The following is an 18,722-nucleotide window of genomic DNA, read 5'->3' on the forward strand; positions in this document are numbered from 1 at the left end:
CAATGATTCTTACCATGGTGATGATGGTGATGATAAAATTAATAACAGTAGTTAATTTTTATTATTGATTTCCTTGTCTCTGGGCTAAGTTCTTCATGTGCATGATTTCACTATCCTCCAACAGTCGCAGGAACTAGGTACTATTATTACTGTTTCACCGATGAGAAAACTGATGCACAAAGCATCCTGAGTAATTTGTCCAAGATGCAAGTTAGTTTCCATAACATTCTTTATTGCTGATATAGGAACTATTCGCAATGGAGCAGGACTGGCGGTCCTCTAAACCAAGTTGATGAATCATCAGAACATTCACGTATGGCATGTGCCCGCTCTGTGGGCCACCATACAAGGAGCCTTATACACCCTAAATTCTCAAAACAACCTGGCAACCTATGGGATATTTATACCTGTTTTGCTGATGAGGAAACTCACCCAAGTTCATACACCTTATGGACAATAGGACCAAACAGAAGACCTCCAGCCCCTCCAGATCGGGCCTGGTCAGAGCTGCCTCGTGTGTTGCATATCCTCTGGACTTAAAACCAAATCCTTCAAGCAACAGTTAAGGCATTAGGGCAAACATTTTTTGTTCCAACCTATGCTAGAATTGTGAAAGTTGCCAGAATTTGCTCTAACAATGCCAGCCCCTTAGAGACCTTGGCACACTGTCACTCATTTCTTCTCTCAGAAGGAGGGAAATTCTACCGCAGAGACTAAGTGATTGGCCCAAGTTCACACAGCAGAGAGCAGGAGAATGGGGAATCTGGGAATAAATTATACTGGACAGGGTTCCCAATCCTCCCTTCAATGCTTTCTCTGTGAGACCATCCAGCCTCAAATTACCCATTTGTTAGCTGCTGCCCTTTGCAAATATCCCCAACTCCGCATCACTCTCTTTCAGGCCTTTGGGTTTCTTTCAGGTCTCAGACAGGGGCTCCTGAGTGACAGGGAAGGTGGCATCCCTATCTGCTCAGGGCTGGCCTCCGTTACAGACCTGTCTTTCTGTTTCCTGTAAAATGATCTCCACATTCTTTGCTAGTGCAAAGAAGATGTGTAAAGTCATTTTCTCCCGTCCTGGTGTGTGGGTAAATTAATCTAGCATCACAAACCCAGTCACAGAGTTAGGTGATCTGTGTGTAATGGGTTTAGGCAGTGTGTCTCCGGAGCTTAGCCTGCTCAGCATAAAAAAGGCCATAGAAATCTCCCTCTCCGTGAAATCCTCCTGCACCCAGTTCAGGAAATGTACAAGACAGTGAGAATACAGTCAACCGATTAGAATTTCTTTTTGAAGGAAATAAATCTTGCAGAGGAAAACTGTTGATTACCAACCTTCTAGCCTTGGGAGGAGAGCTATCCTGCAGTCATTAGATGTACAATTCCGAATGCTTGGGGGAGGGTCAGGCCATTTAATAACATGTCAATATTAAATTACATCATAAATAATCAGAACTTCCTGCATATTTGATGGAACTTTGTTGTATAAATTTGGAAAATATCCAAATGGAGACAAATGACTCCTGTTATTGTTTAGCCCTCTGGGTCCAACTTATTGTGGGGGTCGCTGTTGTTTTGAACTTTGGAACCTCTAGCAGAGAGTGAAAAGAAAGTCCCTAAACTGATTTACTTTTTGGTGGTCATGTTCCCTTCCCTTTTTTAGTTTTAAATTGATTTTCTTCCTATGTAAATAAGATCCAGTAAAATCCAAAGCCATGACCAAAAGCAAAACATATGAAATCACTGTTTTGCTGGGAAACCTTCACCATGACTGAGCCAGCTTGGTGATGATCCACCCTGACCACCCTTGCAGTTGCTAGACGAGCCACTTTTCTACATGAGCCCAAGAATATTTCAGAGGCTCATAACATTAATTTGTGTTGGTATCAAATCCAGACAATAAGGTTAGAGTTTCTACCATAAGATACAATACAAATATAAAGACTAATTATTATTATGACCCAAATAATAAAATCCCAAGTTCTTATCGCCAATTCAAACCCTCCCGTAGATGGCCCCAATTTATCTCTCTGACTTTATTGCCAACTGCTCTTCTGCACGGAACTCTTTGCTCTGATCCCACGGGCCACTGGCTGGCCAGAGCCTTCCACCTGCCATCCTGCTTTCACAACTTGGCTCCCATTGTCCCTCCAGCTCTCTAGTTTGGAAGGGTCCCCATTTCTCCACTTCTCTCTGAGCCTTCCCCAGCCTCCAGGCTGGGGTTAAGTCTTCCTTCCATCTTCCACTTCAATTGGAAGTTATTTTTGTGGTTATCATTTACTGACAGTCTACTGTGTCAGGTGCCAGGAATGTGCTCGGAATGTACTCATGTTACCGCAGTTACTCCTTGAAAGGTGGGTATTAATTAGTCTCATGTTATTTTAAATTTTTATTTACATATCTTTAATTTATTTTTAAGTATATCTTTATTGATTTCAGAGAGAAGAAGGGAGAGGGAGAGAGAGATAGAAACATCAATGATGAGAGGGAATCATTGATCGGCTGCCCCCTGCATTCCCCCTACCCGGGAACAAGCCCAAAACCCGGGCATGTGTCCTGACTGGGAATCGAACCGTGACCTCCTGGTTCATAGGTCAATGCTCAACCACGGAGCCACCCTGGCTGGGCTGGTATTTCTCCATGTACCTCTTTGCCTAGCAGTGGCATAAAGAAGGTGCTCAATAAATACATTTAGAGTAAATATTGAACAAATAAATGACTTATTAAAGAAAAGTTATCTTGCACCTTAAATGATTTTTTTTTCAACTTATAAACAAGGCAGAAAGAGACTAACCAATGTCAACAAACGCTGCGATTATTTCTCAGGTTTGATCATGAACATAGGCACAGTGATATTGAAACAGCGCTGTGAGATTCGGGGGCGCCCGGAGTCAGCGGGGCCCTGAGAGAGGAACCTGGGGGTGTCTGCAGTGGCGCTGCAGCGCTAGGGGACAGTTAGGGTTCTCACAGAGCGCCATGGGAACCTGCAAGACTTCCATCCCATTCACACAAGACTCTCATTTCAGTGAAACCTTCAAGGTTTATAGGACATCTTATTTGCTGAATGAAAAATACCATTTCCTATACCTCGTTAAGAACATACAGATCCTTGGTTGGAGAAAGTGAAAAATGGAATGATGGGGGACAAACGAGAATTAAACTTCTTTTCTCTCCGCCGCCCTATACTGACTCTCTTAGGACCTAATGCTTGCATCAAGACCCTGGTTCCAGCTAAAGCACAAAGCCAAACGGTTTGAACACCACCATGCTTTCAAAGCATTTCTTTGCGAAAATCAAGTAAAAAGGTAAAGGGGCATATTTCTCCTGAAGTTCAGTACTGAGTGTTTTTGAATTTCAGGGGTCATTAGGGGCCCTTTTGTAGTTAAGTAAGGATGTTGATTTAAAAAAATGAGCTAACCGCTAATAGTAATTATTATTATATAGAAGTCACAGTCCTCCAGTGGTTACTCAGTGGCAAGTGCTTTATACTAAGTATTGAGGGGGACCAAAGTTTTGCGCCCCCCAAAAGACACCTTTTGGGATATTGATTTTAAGCTGGTTATTAAGGGGGAAAAAAGACTCAGAATCTTTGACCCTCTCTCTTTCTGCCTAAAGAAAAACCTGCTTCAGGAAGGGAACCTTAGTAACGTCGCCTTAGCACCTATGAATTAAACGTGGCAGATAGGAAGAAATCTAGCAAAGCCTATTTGTTGAACTTCCTTCTGCATCCCATGGTTCTGGGCTGCCCAGAAAGAACTTGCTTACTACCTGTTGTCCACCTGTGAATTACCCACTTTCCTATGGAAATCCGAGTCTCCTGCTCTTCCCCTTCTCTTTTGTCCAAAATGGCACATAAACCTCAATTGCCTAATGTGTCTTCGGGGTTCACATCTCATGGCACCCCTGCATGTACATCCCTAATAAACTTTGGACATTTTCTTCTGTTGACCTGTCTCTGTTAAATTCATTAGCCCAGGTAGGAGAGCTTAGAGGGTGGGAAGTGGGGTTTTTTTTGCACCCCCCCCATCCACAGTATCATATTTATGCTTCACGATCACGTTTAAATAGAAATTCTTTTCCCCTTTTTCTGTTTGAACAACTGAAGTTCGGTGAGATCAGATAACTTGGGGCAGGTCCAAGGACCAGCCGGCTAGACTGCGGGCCCAAAGGCCGCGCCGCCTTCCCCAGGACACAGCCTCTCTCCCAGCCTGAGTGCTGTCGGCTGCTGGCGTGGCTGCGACTGCAGGAGGGCAGGTCGCGGAACCAGGGAGAAACGAAGCTCTGGAGGTAAAGAAAAGGCGGAGGAACCACAGCGGCGGGAGCAGGAACCCTGAGACAGACAGCAGGTGGGAGAGGGGAGACAGATCTCCGGGGGGGGGGGGGGGGGGATTCGCCAAAGAATTTATGTGATTATGTGCAGAGACCATGGACACAGGCAAGAGTGTGCGGAAGGCCTGGGGCGGGGGCCGGTGGAGGGGAGCAAAGGGGGGAAGAACGGGGGACATCTGTAATATTGTCAACAATTAAATAAAAACAGAGGAGAGGACAGGTCCAGAGCTCCGCCGAGAACTTAGGGGCGGGGCCTGGGGCGGGGCCTGGGCGGGGAGGGGCGGGGCGCCGGGGGACGGGCGGACCTTCGCGGGCCGCTGGAACTGCCGCCTCTCGGGGACGTCGAGGGGAGCAGAGAGTGAGTGCAGGCTTGTGGTGATCTCCGTGAGCTGCTGAGGCAGCTTCTCCTCACCTCCCCTAAACCAAAGCCGAGACCTCACTCTGCTTTTCTGGGGTGCGGTTCTCGTAGACAAGCAGGAAGGGGACTGGAGGCGGCCTTGCACATGGTCGCCCCCCCCCCCGATTGGTATGTCCCATCCCCGCCGCTGATCTGGCGGCTGCGCGCGCACCCTCGGGGCGGGGCGGGGCCGGGCGGCCTTGGGGCGCGCTCCCGTCCCGCCCGGGAACGCGCCCGCGCGCCTGGGCCTGGGCGGGCAGGCGGCGCTGCGGGGGCGCGCGCGGCGACTCCGCCCCGCCCCCTCCCCCGAGTCCCGGGTGCGCGGCTCGGCGCCAGGAGAGCGGGGACCCGCGCCCCCGCCCCGCCCCCGCCTGGCGCGTGGAGGCCGCTCGGCTCGCTGTCGCCGCCGTAGCCGCCCGCGCGGGATGACCTGGGGCGGCTCTGGAAGCCGGCTGCCGCGAGAAGTCTGGGGGCTCCGCCGGCCCGCCGAGAGGTGCGGGGTGGTCCCGCCGCGGGGTCGGGGGGCGGAGGGTCGCGGCGGGCGGCGGGCGGCGGGCAGGCCCGGGGGCGCGGGGTCCGGGGCGCGGGCGGAGTCGGGGGCCGCCCCGCGGTGGAGGGCGGGGTGTCAGTGACAGGGACCCGCCGGGCAGGTGGGGCGAACCTGGCGGAGAGCTGGGGCGGCCGCACGGCCCCGGGGGCCGGGGTCCCCGCCCCTCCGCTCCCCCCGCGGCCGGTGGTTTCTGCGGGGCGAGCGGGAGGAACGTGCCGCGCGGCGTGTCCTGGGCTGTCACGGGCGCCCTGGCCGCGCCGCCCCGCGAGCCCGCGTCCCTGCTCCGCGGGCGCCTGCGGGGCGCGATCGCTTCTCAGGACGTCGCCGCTCGCCGCCCGCAGCTTCCAGACCTTTGTTGCCTCCTCTCCGCATCCAGGGCTTTTCCGTCATAAATCACCGAGGGGGCCGAGGGACGCGCTCCGCCTGCCCTTGGTGGTTCCCCCGAGCCCCGGAGTCGGGGGCCGCTGTCCCGCAGGAGCGCGCCTGTCCGCCGGCCGCCCCGCCGAGGGTGGCAGGTGCTGCGGGCAGCCTGCGCTCCCGCGGAGACCTGGGCTGAGCCCCTGCTGGGCGCAGAGGCGGCCCGCGGGCCCTGAACCGGGCTCCTGGAGAAGCAGGTTGGCCTGAGCGCCTCGGCCCGTGGCCGGGACGCGTGGGAGGCCGCGCCCGGCCGATGCCCGCACCCCAGGCTCGCACCTGCGGCTCTTGGCGATGCCTGGTGGGCAGTGTCTGGGGGAGGTGGTGGGAGAGGGCTGGAGACGAAAGGGGTGTGTTCTTCCTATAATTCTAAGCATTCTTTTACATTTCAGAGCTTTTTTTTTTTTTTTTAGTATATTGTAGCTGAAAATGGGTGTGTATGGGGGGGAGTTCAACTTTTAGGACAAGATGAAAGGGGACTTCAGAAAATTTCTGGAAATTTTAAATCCGTGCTGAACTCGAAAGCATGGTGAGGAACCCAGAGAGGCACCCAGGCCCGGAGCTTCTGTTATGCCCATGTTGACATAAACCGCCTCCTACTTTTAAGCTTCAGGAGAATGGAGTGAAAACCTGTTTCGTTTTGTGAAGACCTGCCCTGGGTGTGTGTTGGGCCGTGTCCAGAACAGAAGCGTCCACGTTTCTATGAAAAACGCGACTGTGTGTTGTTTGACGTTCCAGGCGGAAACTCGGATGCAGTGTCTGGGAGATGTGTCTTGGTTGGAGTAGTGGAGTCAACCAGGAAAATCAGCTCCTGGAGGTGCAGTGTTTGTGCAGTAACCCACTTGGGATGCTGTGATGGACTGCTGCGGTTCCCGCCAGCCTCTTCCCTGGAAAGTACTTAAACAGCCCGACTCTCAAGTCGGGAGGCACAGAGAACTCTTAGGACGCCGGGCACGCTGGTCTGGCCCGCGCAGGGTGGGTTCTCCATCAGCCCTAGGCCTTGCCTTCTTTGCAGGTGGTTTGACCTTGAAAGGAATGAAGCTCCCTTTTAAGATAGGACCCCCTACTCCGTCCCCGAAGTATATATAGATGGATGGCTTTGTGTAGGAATGGGAACAATCCTCATAGTGCTCTCAAGAGATCAGGTAAAACTTGTTGACCAGCTCTCGAGCTTTCCCCTTATTTTTTCCACTTTGCCCTTACGCTTTCAGGACTTTCTGGACGATTTCATTTATGATTTTGTCAAAATCACAGTTGAAGTAAAATTCTCCTTCTCTAGAAATGTCTCTTTTGCAAAAACATTTAGACAAAAATTTGGTGATCGTTTCTAAGTCAAACCCTGGGGAAATGACTTCAGGAATTCAACATTATCATGGTGAAATCAGGCTGGGAATGGGAAATAAAAAATAACTAGTTTAGCCCAGCCGGGTGTGGCTCAGCGGTTGAGTGTTGACCTAGGATCCAGGCGATCGGGGTTCGATTCCCAGTCGGGCACATGCCCGGGTTGTGGGCTCGATCCCCAGTCGGGGGCGTGCAGGAGGCAGCTGATCAATGACTCTCTCATCATTGATGTTTCTCTCTCTCTCCCTCTCTTTTCCTCTCTCTGAAATCAATAAAGATGTATTTAAAAAATAATAATTTAAAAATTTGCTATTTATAACACTTAATTAGCTGTTGCCTTGTTATTAGCGTTTGTACTACGTAGAAGTGTAGGGAAGGACACATCAGAAGAGGAGAGGAGTTGTCTGCCAGGTAGTAGATAGACGATCTTACCACTTACCAGCAACTAATTAGATTAGAAAGGGAATTTGGAGTCTGGTTGCTAACTTTGAAGGACTTGATTTACAGTTTCTGATTGGTGCTTTTCCCAAGAAATTTTGTTAACTTGGGTCGAATTAGGGACTCTTTTACTGTTTTTATTTAAAATTTTGTGTTGTGTGTAAACATTCCATTTATTTATAAACATTTCATTTATAAGTGCTTGTTGTATATATGCTGCTAATTCGCTTTCAGGAGAAAAGGGAGGAGGGCTCTACTTGATTCTTTTCAAGTGTATGGAATATACTGACTGTCACTTTAAAACTATTAGATTACAATTAAGTGAAAAACTGGCTTGTTGGTTTGTTTTTATTTTAATCCTTCAAGTTTTCCCTCATTGTTTGTGCTCTTTCCCCCACTGTCAGGCTTAAAACATACAGTATCATTGTCATCTGTCCCCTGAATAATGGTCCTGAGGTGATATTATTAATGTGGCTTTTTAAAATCAAACTAATTATACTTGCCTAAAAGAGCCACATGTGTGTGATTCTAGCTGCCTGGTGCCTTTTGAGAGCCCTGGAGACAAGCTAGTGAATAGAGCTGAAAATTCATTCTGTATTTGATTAAATGGAACAGACTCGCTGCTCCTTACCCCAGCAGGGGCTGTGAGATCTCTTGATCCCCGAAGCGGCTCCGAGACCCTGGGAATTCCATTAGCGAGCACCTGAGGAATTTCTGCCCTGCAGTGCCTTTTTGTGTGTGTGTGTGTGTGTGTGTGTGTGTGTGTGTGAGAGAGAGAGAGAGAGAGAGAGAGAGAGAGAGAGAGAGCCGAGGGAGTGGAGTGGAGTGGCGAGGGGGGAGTGTGGGGGGGGAGAGACTGCATTAGAAGACTCCATATGTTAGCAGATCTAAAATCAAGGCATGACTTAACAGCTTATCTCATAAGAGAGGAGCCCAACCCAAAGGCAGATTGCTAGTCAGGACTCTCCTGCAAGCAGCACGGCGGTGTGTTCGCAGCCCTGCAGTGAACGCCACTGCTGAGTCCAGAAAGTCACTTCTCTGCTTTCCCTCTGAAGCACAAGCTATACACGTCACAGATTTGGTAAGTTTTCTCTGAATGATCTTTTGATAAGTATGTAAAATTGTGTTACAGTTTGGTCTTGCCTGTAAGGGTGGATGTATTGTTTCCATAACTTTTTAAACTGAGAGCTGAATCTGGCTTTCATGTGAAGCAAATCGTTTTTGCAGAGGTGAAATGCCTGTTTGAATAGGCACATTTTAGTTTGCGCTTTTGTTTTTGTATTACTTTATTGTGTATTTGTTATGTTATAGAATTTAAATTCATTTAGGGTATGTCTCTCTTCTGTTTTTTAAAGAAGTCTTTCTGATTTCTAGTATTTTTTTAAGGAATTGCTTTGCAGACTTGCTAGCAGCCACAAGTAAATGAAAATATATCTACTAAAAATATTCTGTAAACATTTTTGGAGCAAAGTTTTTGGGAAATATTAGTGCATCTGCCCCCCTCCCTTAACCCAAATAATTTTTTGGATACATTTTTCAGAATGTTAGCCCAGTTTGTTTCTTGTATACTTTTCAAGGAAGAGTTGTTCTGAATCTTGGATGCTGTAGTTAATTGATTTTCATCTTTTGAGAATAGTTGAACATGAATCTGAATTCTACTGCTTGTGGATTTCAAGTAATGCAGAAGAGTGCAGTAGCTTATTTGATGGTTAATTTGATATTCTGTTCTTGATTAAAACCATGTTGTATATCACAGCTCTTTCCATCCTATTACCATGTAGTCCTACCAAATTCTCCTCACGATACAGAATGTTTAGAAAATAAGCCTTTTAGAGAATATGTTTAATTTTTTTTTCCACTTTAATCCTGGGCACGTCTTCTACTAGTACGGCCAGATTGAAAGGACTCTTGAATGAATTGGAGTAAACACTGAAGTTAGCATTGTCCCTGTCTTGGTTCATAGTTGTCCAGTCGCTTTGCTGTGTGATGTATTTTGATAGCCACAAATAATGAAAAACTGCCCCAAAGAATATTGTTTCTATATATCAGTTGGAATGTGAGTAGGGACTTCAATTCGTGAGAGCCAGTGATGTATCTTTAATCATAGAATTAAGGAACTGTGAAGTTCCTTACACCTTACTTGAACTTAGGTTATATGTTCTGCTCATGTTTTGTTGCTTGGAACTGTGCTTGATTTTTTTTTTTTTTTTATATTCCTCTAATTCAAACAGAGAATTAAGAACTTGACATTTAGCTTGCCCCTCAGCTATTCTTGTTACGGACTGGCTCACCTCTATTTATGTGAGCTCGCACAGTGATCTTGACCTAAGCTTTGGTTTTCTGCTCTACAAAATGGGGTAATAACAATAGTATCTCTTACCACTGTTGTGGGGATTACAAGAGACAATGAAAGCAAAGCGCTTGGCGTAGGGTAAAACCTCTGTGAATGTGAGCTACTGGTATTGTTAGTAATTCCTCCTGTATGTTAGTCTACTTTGATCCAGACGTGATTTCCTTGAAGTACTAAATAATGAGGAATTCTCATAAGTTAGTGATCATGTGGGCACATGTAACTGTCGTAGTCTTAATGTGCTACAGTTCTCTTAATTTTGCAGTTGAAACTTGAAAGACACTTGGAAACAATGTGTTGCATTTTTTCCAGTTGAGGTATGATATAGAAGTGTACACAAGCACACATTTACTGTGCACTAAATGAAAGCTAGATGGAGTTTTACAGGTGCACACACCTTTGGTAACCATTGCCCAGATCAAGATATAGAACATTTCCTTAACCTCAGAAGGCTTCCCAGACAACACCTAATCTATTATGACTATAGATCAGTTTTTGTCATAGATTAGTTTTGCCTGTTCTTGAACTTTATAAAAATGGACTCATACAGTATGTGCTCTTTTATACCTGGTTCCTTGCACTGCTTATTACGTCTGTGAGATTCATCTGTTATCTTGTACGGTAGTGATACATGCATTTTAAATAGTTGTAATATCTTTTGTGTGTTTTGAAATTTGTAGTAGTTAATTTTATTGGCACACAGGGCAGATGTTCATTGGGGGAATAAATAACAATACTTCTTCCTAAGTTACTAGAAAATCAGATCCCAGTGGCTAGCTTAGAAAAATAACCATGACCTTATTTTTATACATAAAAATGGGTTGAAGGTAATATAATTACCTACAGTTACAATTCCACAAATCAAATTCTGTGATAACTGCATTTATCTTATTTTTTGTTTTTAGAAGGGAATAGAGGGAGCCTCAAAATAGAGGACCATCTAAGTCATCTTATGTCCTTCATTTCTAGGATTTAGTGCACTAATCAATACTTAGAATTGTACAGAAGCGACCATTACCCCAGCATTAGTGTAACATTCTTTTAAAAGGAAACAAAAAAACACAACGTTATTTTGAAAAAAAAAAAAAAAATCCACTATAAATGGAAGAAAATGGAGCTAGGATGTTATACTACAAGAAAAGTTTAAAGAACAGGACTGCTCACTTACATGGGCTATATAACCTTAACCATTGCTGGCCGGCCGTGCCTTTGTGTTTAGAATTTCTGTTTGTAGTGTTGGAATTCTCTAATATGGCAAATAAAATTTATCTCCCCAAACAGTGAAACAAGAATACCAGATGATGTTGATGAATCAAAAGTTTTTGTTCTTATTTAAATTTTGGAGGGAGCCGTGGTTGAGATGAATAATATTTCTGTCCTTGGAAATGTTGAAGGATTTTTCTCACTGCTCTGCTTGAACACAAGCCCCTTCTCTCTCAGGCGACACTGTATTTCCAGCATTTGTAGTTTTATTAAATCTATTATTCATAGTTCCTTGACACAAGGTCATTCTTCATTTACAGCCCTGTGCGGGGATGGGTTCCCCTGCACTCCAGAGGGGCAAGTTGTCCCCCTTTCTTCTTCAACCAGACCACCAGTAGCCAAGATTTCAATGGGGGTGGGGAGAGTTGAAGTAGTGATATATGATGCGTCTTTTGTTCCATCGGGACACTCAAAAGATGCAGATTTTGTTTCAAAAGAAGGAAGAACTGTCTGACAAATAGAGCTGCCTCATGATAGAAAATGCTCTTTGGAAGCAGCATGAGCTCCTTATGACTAGACATGTTCCAGTGGTGGTTGCAAAAGATGCTGTGGAAAGGTTCGCTTCCTTGGGGGACAAATTGGACCCCGTGACCTGTCAGGGTCTTTGCAGTACTGAGACTCCCTGAAACAGGCTTCTGCGTGCTGGCGCTCGCTTAAATGTGATTCTTAGTTTTCACTAATAAGTGAATGTCCTAGATTCTGCCTTTCCCAATATCCTAAGCACAGTGGTATCAGACATGATAATACCTTACAAGGCTAGTAGCTGCTTCCTTTCTATGTAGGTACACACCTGAGAATTTATTTGAAGCCATCTGTTGGCCTAGTTATTTATTCACCCCTACAACAAAGTATATATAAAGTAAAAATTAATAAATGTATCTCTTGTCTCTCTACCTATTTTCCTCCCTCCAAACTTTTCTACACTTGAATTTCAAGAGCGAGAAATATCTCACATGGGGGGAGAAAGGCCTGTATCAGTGACTTACCCAAGCAGTGAAACTATATTCTGGGGACCGTTATTTAATCGAACCATGTGCACATTTTGTATCTGTAAATATATGTTAATAATTGATATTTAGAATGATTGAAAGGAGTATAGAATCCCAGATCACCAAAATAATATTTTCTCTATTTTACAAAGCAGAAAAATATATTGAGTTTTTACTGTTTTATACTTATGTCCACACCAGAAGCCTCTGTACCCACCCTGTAACCCCTAAGATCTCCCTTACCTCTTCTCTGTTACCATTATCTTACCTTCCAGCCTTCTTTTTAAAACTCGGGAGAGGGATGAGAGGAGATCATCGTAACTCCTGCTTAAACGGGAGAGGGATGAGAGGAGATCGTCGTCGTAACTCCTGCTTAAACGGGAGAGGGATGAGAGGAGATCGTCGTAACTCCTGCTTAAACGGGAGAGGGATGAGAGGAGATCGTCGTAACTCCTGCTTAAACGGGAGAGGGATGAGAGGAGATCGTCGTAACTCCTGCTTAAACGGGAGAGGGATGAGAGGAGATCGTCGTAACTCCTGCTTAAACGGCTGCTGCCTCACCTTCCTGTCTCCAGGCTTGGTTTTCTCCCACCCCAATCATCCATTTTTCTCCATTTTGCCTGAGTAACGATCTTCCTAAAGCATTAATCTGACCATATGACTGCTCTTAAAACCAATTTCTCCAAAGCCCCCGAATCGCTCACTGACTAAAGCCCAGCCTTCACTAGGGCGCGGAGGGCCCCTTGCCTGCCTGGCGCCGGTGCGCTCCTTCCCTGAGCAGGCCTCGCTTCCTGTCCCGCAGGTGGGCGCTGTGTCTGCCTGGGCCTGACCTTACTCCTTAAGGACAGACAGTGGGCTCTCCCCCTGTCATCCCTCTCACCCCTTTCCTCGCACTGTGCCTGACAAGGGATCGGTGCTAACGGTGCTAACGCAGTGCTTCTCAAACTTTCAGGAGCATGGGCATTTCTCAGGAGGTGTTAAAATGCAGGTGCTGATTTGGTAGGGTGAATCCCAAGTCTTCCTTTCTAACAAGTTTCTGATGATATTAATGACTCTGGATAGCCCACACTGAGTAGCAAGGTGCTAAACTGTCTCCTGTAGATCCATGGATGATTTCAACACCGAATTTTGTTAAAAATCCAGTGAAATCAGTGCCTCTCCATGTCAAGTTCAGGTAAACCACGGCTGCAGATAATGAAGATGAAAGAAACTATAGCTAAAGAAAAAAATAGTGAACTGTTGCAGATACCAGGACATTTATTGTCACATTATTACTGGAACGCTTGTCTAATATTGCAACAATTTAATATATTTAAAATGTGTATTTTTGGTCTGTGCAGCATTAAATGTCTCTAGAGAGCTGATGTCATGTTTCGTGTGTTTGTTTTCAAACACTCATTATTACAGGAGTTCTCCTGGATGTATAGGGACTAAAAAGTACATTCTGGCTTCTGTCTCTTGCCAGGGAAATGTCTGACAGTTATTGGCTTTTTATGGTATCAGAGTAAAAGTAATTAATCGTCTCTATTTTACTATAATTTGGTATCTGTTCAGTGAGTAATCATACACACTGCCTGGTTGGAGGTAAAATTGGCAGCAGGGACGAATGTTTAATGGATAAAATACTACTTTTATCAGGCCATAAAATTACTGCAGTGACATCAGAACTTGGCAGCCTCTTTTATTCCAGTAAAAAGAAAAATAGCATCATAAGCTAGGGATAAGACATTTTTTCTTGCCCATTTATTTTGGCTTATTTTCATGGTTTTGGCCTCAGGGTGGGTGTATAACAAAATAACAACACGGAGTACCAGGCTATAGGAATTAGAGAGTGAGCAGTTTCAGCTGCAGTGGGCATGCTGTTTATCACGACCTCTGCTTCAGTGGTTCTAACTGTTCCTCTCAGATTGCTGCCTATGAGAGTGTAAGAGTGGGTGTGAAGAATCCTTACGTGTAAAACGGAGTTAAACTTCATTATCTGCCTTGATATTACATAGCTTGCAATATATTGAACAAGTTTGATGATTGGCTTATAAGATGGCCATGTGAGGGTGAATGTCTGAATGCAATTGTGAATGTGACAGTACAGTTTTGTAGGAAAGGTGCTGTTTGTTCCTCTTTATAAACACTGGTAATATGATGTTATTGGTAAAATAACATCGTATTACCAATCGAATCACTGTTCACTCTTGCTGTGAAATTTGATTTTTAGATGTTAGCATGTTTTCATGACAACTCATGTACCAGCATTTCAACTTGGTGTCCAACCTTCTGAGCAGTAGAGCAGATCCTGGGACTGCTGAATCCTGAGAAGATATTTTTATAATTCTTAATCGGTTACTGAAGTCTTGAGTAGAACTGCACTAAATTCTTACGATCATGTTGTGTCCAGGATTTACCTCGGGGGTTCATTTTACTGCGATCACCTTCTTAAACAAGGTCATAGTAACAAATGGGTTGTTTCTTCCATTAAATCTTAGATGTTCATCCAAAATGAAATTACAAGTTCTGTTCTGCAGTAAAGAGGATTATTTTAAAACCTAATTCTAAATATATACTTCTACTTACGAACGTTTTTTCAAGTCATAATCTGATTAGAAAGTTCCGGTCTCCTAATCGGTTTGTTTCCTATTTGTTGAAAATTGGGCATACTTTCTTCTTTATGGTCAAGTCCTTTTTGAAATTAAAACCAAAGCAGATCAAACTTCTAATCTGAGTTCCCAATTCCAAGCTCTAGTCATCATTTAAAAATTATTTTGTATTTTAGTTGGATTGGTCTTTTAAAAGAAATCGCAGTCCTCGCATTTTGACTGTAGCCTGCACAGGTCTTTCGTATAGTTTCCATCTTGCAGTTTAGGGCTAAAGATTCTCCTTCGTCCCGCTGGCTAACTGAAGCCAATTCTGAGTTATTACAAGACGGGTTGTTAACTGTGGTCTCTCTATTATTAGGCTAGCAAACACACTTGCCATTATTTGTCATTTCTTTTGTGTTTCAGGATGCATTTTAAAAGAGCTATTGTCATAGTGGTTAGGTCTTAAAATAATTTCACATTTGTTACTATGACAGCAGCCACAGTGGGATTTTTAATAATACAATACAGCTTGTACAGAGATTTGATATCAATGCTTTTGGCATCAAATAAATTTTAGCTCAGGGATTTGACTGCATGCATCTTACTGCTGTTAGCAGGAGTCTTCTAGCTGGAACCTTGTAAGTCGAGGCTATGTCCACCCCACCTGAAAACAACGATAGAAATTATTTTAAAGAAAAATTGTCACTGTTTTACTTACTTTGGCATTTCTCTTCCAGATAGGTAGATGATTAGGGAAAAGATAAGGGCATGATTAGCTCGGTAGAACAAAGCCTTCAATGCTTGATCAGATTCCTGGTTTCTTAGCTGGTTAGACATATGTAAGGAACACTTAATTCATTGTGGTTACACATGTCAGCTGATCATGGAGTCAAATTAACAGGCACCACATATCCAGCTCCTGAGGCCTTCAACAACCAGGAATGAGAACACAAGTTTTGAATTTTTATTTGTGCAATTAAGGATCCCCCCCCCCCCTTCTTGTTGAAATGTGAGTTGTCTGGGGAAAAATCCTTTCACATGACTTTAGTAGGCAAAGTCCCCATTTACTTGTAAAAGTTCTTTCTAATTCACTGAGAAGTACTAGCATCTGCTGTGTCTGATGCTGGTACCTGGAGTGACTGTGCCCCAGGTATCCTTGGGCAGTTTAATAAATAAACAATAATAAATAAATAACATTGTTTTTGCAGAGCAGGGCCCTTGTCTGTTTGGGTGCCTCCAGAGGCCTGGGGAAGGAGTGCGCTGTCTGGTCTGCGTGGCATGCACACCCGGGCACGAAGGCACTGGGACACGCCCTGTGCTCGCTTAGTTCCTTGCTGAGCAGTTATTATGAGCCCAGTTACATCTCCTGTCTCGTGGTTCTGTTTATTCCATACACAGAATAATCTCCTCCTCCTCGCTGTTTCCGATGGTGATCATTTCTTAAATAACTTTTATAGAGCCCATTGTACGTTGCAGAGTGTTTTACAGGGTTTTTTGTGTGTGTTTTTTTCTTTTGCTATTGACCATAAATGTATGAGATAGTAAAGTCTTCATGAAAATGGGAATCATGAAGGCAATAAACGATTAAACATTGGTTTCAGATACAAGAGTTTTAATGCAGTTCAGAGTCAATAATCTTTAAAGTCTCTTCTAAGATTGGAAAAGGAAGCTATTTGGAACTGTAGTCTTTTAAAACCGAATTTAGGTTATAATTGCACATTTGTCTGTGCTTAGAAATAGAATAAAGTAGTTCAGTTATAAGTTTTTTTGTCTGATATTTGTAAACCACAACTACATTCTGGATTCTGTTGACCTTATGGAAGACACTGAAGTGAATTTTGCCTAAGGTAAAATTGACCCCTTGGTGTCTTGTATTTTAAATCTCTTTCCTCTAAAGAGATCATTTCACTGTTTTTTTCTAGCTCCAGGAATCTTCGCTTTCTAACATTTCTTTACAGCAGGTACTTGGATGCTTAGAAATTCTTTAACAGTGTATTCCAGGTGAAAATGAAGTTTGAAATTTCTTCCTAATTCTATGTAAAGTGAGGAACGTAGCAAAGGTGGCTTTTTAGAAATAAATCTCATTTTATATCTGTGTCTTTCATTGTGGAATGAACCTATAATCTACATTGATATGCCCTTTGTCTTAACAATTGCTCCATGGTACTCCTGTATCCCAAACACGACAGGTGATGCCGAAACACAGTCTGGTTTTTCATTTCTTGGACGTGTTAGAAAATGAATACTAAGTTTGCAGTTTGAAGTGCTTCTTTCAGTGTTCTTTTGTCAATTGTTAGCCATTTCTCTTTTGTTGTATATCACTGTATAATGTTGGATAAAACAAATGCCAATTCTAAAGCATCTAATGCTGGCTAATTTGTTATTTCAGTGTAGATTAAAATGCCCAATGAAACAATTTAAAATGGTTTCATTACCAGTCAATGGCCGGATTGAGAAGGAAAGAAAGAAACTAGACACTCGTAAAGGCAAGTTTTGCTCTTCTTTTGTCGGAGTGAAGGCTGAGTTGTAATAGCAACAGAGTCCAGCTCCCAGTAAGAGGTGTGAGGCTGTTTATTTTCACTCTGGAGATGTATATACTACAGAAGGAAAACTCTGGCCTTGCTAAACCTAAGCAAATCATTACTTATCTACGACCTGGCAGGCAATTTGATTAAGGTTGACAGAGCTCGTATAATATCAGAACCAGGCCCTCGTCATGATTGATGAGCCTTGTCTGTAAGGTTTTTTTGTTTTTTGTTTTGAAAGGAGAAAAACTGAACAAGAATGAATATTTGTTCAGATCTCTAATTGCCAAGTATAAACCAAGTCTGTAAAGTAGTTTTATCTATAGTGACTAGTATGTATTAATTTGTATGCTATGTTCTTTGGTTATAATTAAACGGTTTTAAAATACTATTTCTGTGTCAGCAGCTTAATTTAGCTTTTACATGATTAAAATTTTGAAATTTTAGAGATTTTGTTTCACATTTTAACATCTTTCTTAACTTGGTTTTCTTTGATGTTCTATATTTAGTATAGTAGAATTCTTAACCTATAAAGAATTTTCCTTTTCATTTTCTAATAAAATTGAGTTATTTGGAAGTCCTTGGCTTTAATTTAAGACATTTATAACCCCTTGCTTTCTAAGTATATGAAAATGATTTGGACAATTGTAATAGCATCTCTGGGCTATTGAGTGTGTGACTGGAATGTGCCCGATGCTCTTGGCAACACTTGAAACCAGTAGTCTACATACAGGGCTGACTCCAACTAAAGAAGACAGTTTCTTGTTTTTTGTCATTTTTATGCTGCTCAGTAGAAATAGGTATAGGACTTGAAGACCACCCCCCCCCCCCATTGAAATAAATTTAGCATATGGAACTTTCTGATGAATGAAGAGATTGACTTGAGAATAAATTAGTTTTCTGTAAGTGGAATTTTGTTAACCTGGGAATTTTCAGGTAGGGTATCATAAGGATTTAGATGAGAGTCAGCTCTGGAGTCCGAGTGCCTGGGGTCAAAGTCAGACGCCATCATATTCTAGTGATGCCACCTCCCTGCCCTTTAGTTTCTGCATCTGTATAACGGTGATGGTGACTCATCAGGCAGGTGGATCACCTCATTTAGTCCCCACAAATAGAGTGATTGGCACTTGGTAGGTGCCTCTTGAAGGTGAGCAGGTGCTGCTGTTACTGCTATTTGTGAGATGGCTGGTATTGACAAAATATTACTGTGATATATCTGAATTAGTGGCTATTGAATCAAAAGGAGTAGGGCTTAAACTTTGGGGGAGCTGTAAATGTGGAAATAAGCTAGAATTGATTATGTGCTTTTGCTCTTGGGTTGGTTAGGACTTGGCTTGAGAGCCAGTTAGGTTGAGTGCTAATGGTGAACTTGTGTATAAATGCTCTTATCCCCAAACAACTAAACATCGTCTTAGACTTTCTTGCCCCAAATTTCAGTTTTGTTACTTTGAGATCTCCCCTTTCTCCTTCTCATCTCCCCAAACTCAATATAAACATACTTCAGTTTAATACCAGGAAAATAAAATTTAATTTATAGAAGATGTACTTTCTATCTCACC

At 43.7% G+C, this 18,722-nt stretch overlaps 1 protein-coding gene across 2 annotated transcripts in view; it reads left to right on the plus strand.

The window, feature by feature from the left end:
* Positions 1 to 5,122: 5,122 nt before the first annotated feature.
* Positions 5,123 to 18,722, plus strand: part of CDON (cell adhesion associated, oncogene regulated) — a 78,437-nt gene continuing 64,837 nt past the window's right edge. Inside the window, exon 1 of one of the 2 annotated variants that reach the window (XM_081123035.1) lies at positions 5,123 to 5,213. The gene's annotated coding sequence lies outside the window, so the exon portion shown is untranslated. Of the gene's footprint in view, positions 5,214 to 8,457; positions 8,545 to 18,722 lie in introns of those variants that run through there. The other variant, XM_081123036.1, reaches the window with a different exon arrangement.

Source organism: Miniopterus schreibersii (genome assembly GCF_964146895.1).
Source record: "Miniopterus schreibersii genome assembly, chromosome: 20".
Taxonomy (NCBI): domain Eukaryota; kingdom Metazoa; phylum Chordata; class Mammalia; order Chiroptera; family Miniopteridae; genus Miniopterus; species Miniopterus schreibersii.